This window comes from Dromaius novaehollandiae, chromosome 1 (genome assembly GCF_036370855.1).
Source record: "Dromaius novaehollandiae isolate bDroNov1 chromosome 1, bDroNov1.hap1, whole genome shotgun sequence".
In the NCBI taxonomy this organism is placed as follows: Eukaryota; Metazoa; Chordata; class Aves; order Casuariiformes; family Dromaiidae; genus Dromaius; species Dromaius novaehollandiae.
In genome coordinates, this window is record NC_088098.1 from 207203688 (window position 1) to 207209378 (window position 5691).

Below are 5691 nucleotides of genomic sequence, written 5' to 3' on the forward strand. Positions count from 1 at the left end.
CTTGAGAAAAATAGTTAATTTATTGTTTCATTAAGGTCTAGGCACACATCCTGGGCAAAGATTTTAGCAAAGGTATGCAGGATTAACAGGAGTTATTTCAAAGTCTGTTTTGTTTTGCTTACCTTTTTCACAAGGTTTATTTTCAGTCAGCTGCCAAATTCATAGAGGATATGTTTATACTGTTAAACTGTAGCAGTTGTCATATTGTCTCATAGAAGATGAAGATAGCAACTTTAATTTCACAGGGAAAACCTGGTGTGCATAGAAAGGTATTTCCTCTAAAGATCAAGGCGCTTATACACGGATAAGACACTTGATCTGTGTTTCTCTCACAGCAGTGTTTCTCTCACAGCAATCATAATCCATGATGCTGTGAAAAGGACACTGCTCATTCACGTGACTTACAACCCACCTTCCCCAGGAAAGCTCTTTGAGCCTGGAGCTGCTGTCAGACAGAGCAGTGGGTGGGCAGGGCTTGGAGGTTTCCAGGAGGCAGCAGTGCACAGGGGTACGAAGATGCGTTCAGAGCAGGGAGCTCCTGGCGAAACGAAGTCTAGGGAGAATGTGAGGAGAGGCTGTGTGGATCCCAAGACAGGATCCAGTCCTTCCCAGCACTGCGGCAGGCCTCCACTGTGCAGAGGCCGTCAGGGAGCAGCTCAGCCAGGAAGTGTTGGCCTCAGGAAGCCTGTCTGACCTGGGGGAGGAGAGCGCCCTTCCTGCCCTGGCAGAGCAGCTCCCCAGACATCTGCAAGGGGCCGCCTTACGGCAATGAACACAACCATGTTGCATGAGACCTTCCTGCGTGTTCCCATCGGCGCATTGGCACATGGCGCTGGGCACATCTGCATAGCAAAGCCCGTTGGCTGGCTGTGGGGTATCCCTGCAGCCTTTGCTCCCTCACGCATCAGCCTGCAGCTTGTGGATCACCATGGCCTCAGCTCAGCGGTCACCTCCTGGCCAAGTCCTGCACTCCTTGAGCAACCAAGGAGATGGGAGGTGGCAAGAGGGCCTGCTCCGTGGTTGCACCCTGTGACCTGGAGCAGCACTTTCCCCACTTGCGCTTTCCCTTTTGGCATTGACAGCTCAGAGCCTGCGGCTTTGAATCGTTGTTGCAGCCGTGCTGCATAAGGAAGGGAGAAGAAACAACCCCCCAAGAGAGTCCATTTCCCGCTCCTGGAGAGGCACTGGCACGAGGAACTGGACTGCGAGAGCCTAGGGCCTGCTGCTGCGTTTTGGGAGGCAGCAGTTCCCTCATTCTCTTCCACGCTGCCTTGGGGGGAGCCCAGCCAGGTTAATGAGATGGCCAACTAGAAAGGTGAAGTGGAACTGGCTGCGGGGCCTGACTTCTTCCCTGACTCTGGGAGCTGGGCACATCCTCTGTGGGTAAGAAAGTCCCCAGAGCTGGCAGCTCTCCATGTGCAGCTGGGCATCCCACCCTTGGCAGAGGAGGGCAGCCCACTTGGGAGAGATGTCACAGGGGCAGGTCCTGTAGCAGTAACATCCCAAGAGAAGATGTGGCTTCCCCAGTAGGTGCACTCCCTGCCTGGAGTCAAGAGCAGGGGCTCAAGAGCAAGAGCTTCTCAGAGCAGGAGCCCAGGCAGGGATGGAGGGCCCCTGTCCACAGCAGGCCTGAGACCCTCAGCAGCAGGCAGAGCTTGTGCCGGGGCAGGCAGGCACCGGCGTTCATTCCTGGGGTTTTTGCACTCCTTCCATTGCCAGGTTTCCAGTCTTGCTCCGGCAAGAAGAAAGGCAAGGAGGCCCAGAACCCAGTGGAGACCCTCATGGCTGTGATTTTTCTTCAGCTCTCTCCTAGACGTGGTTCCTCTTGTTTTGCACTGGACCCCAAGCATCCTCCCCAGCTAGCCAGCTGGGACACACATCCTCCCCACATTGCCCTGCCCAAAGCACAGGCACTGTGTGAGGCCCCCATCCAGGGGATGTGCTTCACAGCCCCCTCAAGCTTGCCTCCTGCCTCTGTCCTGGCCCTCGTCAGGGCTGGGCCTCTGCTCAGCTCTTCTCCACCTTCACTGCACACAAGGTCAGGAGGAGCTGGGCTGAGCCCCCCGGCAGCCAGGATTGCAGCGTACACTGTGGTAGCCCCAGTGCTGTGCTTTGCGCATCAGTTGGGTACCCTTTGGAGGAGGGCTGAGTCTGTCATCTTCCCTCTTCTGCTCACTGCCTTGCCCTTCCCGTCATTGCAGCGTGCCCATGGGCCTCGTGGAGGAGCAAGGGGAGAGCAGCACCAGTGCCTCCAGCCCAGCCAGCGACCAGCGCCTGGTGAGCGAGGGCAGCCCCGTCACACAGCTTTCAGCTGGCCCCTGCGTGGACACCCGTGCCTGCTTCTGCAAGGAGCAGAGCCACCAAGGCCAAGGCACAGAATCCCCGCTCTGCTCCTGGCCTGGCCCAGCTGCGCACAGCCTTCAGCTGCTAGCTGCTGTCCCCACTGCTGTTGGCCAGCAGAGGAAAAAGGCAGCAGGCAGCTCTATCCCAAAGGGAGAGGTGGGGTGGGAAGCAGTTGGGAGGAGCAGCTGTGGAAAGGCTGCCTTCCAGGGAGGTCCCCAATGCCTCCTGTCGCAGCAGGGGCTGCGCCCAGGAGGCTGCAAGCACCAGTGTGATGGCTCCAGCAGCCCTGGCTTGCCATGTCCCTCACCCTGACAGAGCCACCAGCCTCCCTCAAGGTCCATTCCCTCCACACCTTCTCTCCTTCCTCTCTGAGCCCTTGTCTTTTCCACCCCTGTCCACAAAGGCCGAGGAGAGCCTCGATGGAAGGGTGCCTAGCCCTGAGGAAAGTGGGGTCCCCCCTGGGGAGGAAACCGGTGAGATGGGTAAGGCCCGAGCTGCCTGGGTGCCCAAGGAACAAGGTTGGCAGGATGTGGGCATGCCAGGTGCTGGGCTAAGCCAAGCAGCTGGCAGCAAAGGGCATCTCCTCCATGAGAGCCTGGGCACAGCCATAAGAAGACCTTGGGAGGCAGATCAGGTGTGAGGTGCCCCAGATGCCTTGGGGAAACCATTTCCTGGGGCAGTGTTGACAGAGGTGACAAAAGATGTCGGGGAGAAAAGCCCCAGCAGAAGTGACCCAGGCTGCTGCTGGCAGTGGGGAGTGCCTGCAGGGTGCCAGCACAAGGAGATCCCTGGAGGGGTGGGGAAAGCTGGGACAGATGTGCAAGGAGGGATCTGGTGCCTGCCTGTGGGGCAGGCCATGGGCAGATGTATCGGGAACGGGAAGCCCCATGGGGACTCAGCAAGGCTGTCCTGCCCTGTTGCTGCTGTTTTCCTGGCTGCTCCAGTGGTTCAGGAAACCCTGCAGTACTTCATTTGGTCTCTCCACCCACCTTCCTCCTTGCCCCCGTGCCACAGAACAACCTCCTGCAGCAGAAGGGCATGCCACGGAGCCAAGCTGCAACGAGGACATAGAGGCAGCTGTCCAACACATTTCCAAATACGTCAAGGACCTGGCTGCCTACGTGGACCAAGCCATCTCTCTGGGTGGGCAGGTGGGGGGAGGGGGAGGTCTTGTGCACAGCAGGACTGGGCTCCCGGTGACAGCCACAGAGCAAAGCATGTGACCTGCCTGAGGGGAAGGGAGGAGCTTTTGGATTTCACTGTGGACATGCAGTGGGAACAGAGGGTTGTGGAGTTCACCCTGGCCTGAGCCCCAGGCCAGTAGCCCAGCTGTGGAGCTGATGCTAGGCTGTCTTGTTCACTTGGTGTGGAGGACATGGGATGAGGCCCTTTCTGGCCTCTGCTTTTTCCTTGCCTGTGGTTATGCTGGCCATGCGTGTTGGTGGAAGAACTCCCTGCCTAGGCAATGAGGGGCTTGCAAGAGCAGGGCTGAATGTCTGTGCCCACTCTCGCTGTCCTTGGAGGATTTGTCAGAGAGCATCCCATCAGCAGGGCAACACCCTTGTAGGTTTGGATGTCTCTTTTCACCTTCTGCCTTTTCCTTCTAGAAATAGAACTGACTGAAGGCCTTCAAGCCTTGGCAAGTGTTTTCAAGAAGACCAACTCTCCAGAGGTAAACTGGTGGAGACAGGCAGCCCCCAAACCTCCAGCACCCTGCTTCCTGGGCTCCCACTCCAGCTGCCTGGCAGGGGGCTTGGGGGCTTGGCCCTGACAGCTTCTACAGGCCTCCCTTCTCCCTCCCAGCAGGCTCTTTGCAGCCTGCAGCTACCATGTCCCAGCCTAGGCCTGGGCTTTGGCACCAGCACGCATGCAAGGCAAGCAGGACTAAGGTAGAAACTAGCCCATCAACATGGTCATCTTACCGAGAAAATTGCTTTTCTCACTCTCGAGAAAGGTACTTATGAGAAGGTACCTCCCTGGTCTCATGATGCCATGGTCAGTCCCAGCAGCATATGTTTTCTCTTTTCACAGGCATCCGTGCCACCCCTGGCAACTCCTCTGCCAGCGCTGCAGCATGAGGCAGCTAATGGGGAAGGCCTTCGGCAAAGTGATGAGCAGCAAAAGCATTGTCTTCAGGTAGGAGAGCTGCCCAACGCAGACTCTTGCCCCTAGACCCACATGGGGATGCTCACGCATACATGCATGCATGCACAGTCCTGAGACAGACAACTCGACACAGCGTGGCTCTGCTCGGCAGGAAGGAAATGCTGGCCACCTCCCTACTCCTGGGCACCACAGGCAGCTCTTGCCACCGCTGCACTCAGGCTGAGTTGGCACTCCCTGGTCCAGCCCCAACTCTTAGTCACGTGCATGGCCTGCGGATGCATCCCCCACTGCTGTCCGGGGCCACGGGAGCAGTGCTCTGATGGGGAAGAGCCTCGGCCAGCCACATCCCCAGGGCAGCTCCCTCAATCCAAAATCTCAGAGCTCTTCTTTTGCTCTTAGTCCTTGCTCTTCCCAGGGAATCATCAGCCTGGGTCACTTTTTCTTTGGCAGCAAAGGAAAAGGCTCAGCTGTCCGACCTGCCGTGCTGTGAGGATAATGAGCAGGACGAGCCAGCTGAAGAAGAGCTGCCAAGTGCCAGCTGCACCCCCAGCCCTGAAGGCGGGCGCAGCTGGAGGTCGGAGCTGAAGAGACGGTGAGAGCAGAGCTGCTCTGGGTGGCACCTGCGACGGCAGCCTGCAACGGCAGCCTGCGTAGGGATGCACTGCCCCAGCCTGGGAAGGGCTGCCTCTCAGCGCCCCAGGGCACAGAGAGCGCTCTCCTGGGGCCCTGAACCACCTTTGCTGCCCCAGGATGTCCTTCCTTAGCCCACACCAGTCTGCGGGTGGAGGGGAGATCCTGACACTGGCAAAACACTGGTGGCTGCTGCAGGTCCTCTGGAGGGGCTCCCCAGACCTCCTAGTGGGTGAGCAGCCACCTTGCAAGCATCTGCTGCCTTCCAGCTGTAGCAGCACTGGAGAAGCCCAGTGCAAAAGGGCCTGACTTGAACTTCCCGCTGATGCTCAGCTGGCATGTAGGACAGCCAGGAGAAACAGCTAGGGCCTTTGTGCTGGAGCTCTCCTGGCAGGGAGGGCTGTCTTGTCTTGGCAGTGCCCAAGGGACGTTCCCAGCTGAGTGCATTGCAGAGTGCTGGGCAGGAGCACAGGGAGTTGGGTGCATGGGCAGAGAGCTCGCCCTTCTTCCCTCTGAGCTCTTTTCCTTTCCTCCTCTGCCTCCTCTCAGCTCGCAGAGCAAATGGCAGCTCCTGCAGCCTATGGCAGTGAGGAGGTTTGCTGCCAGGCTGCC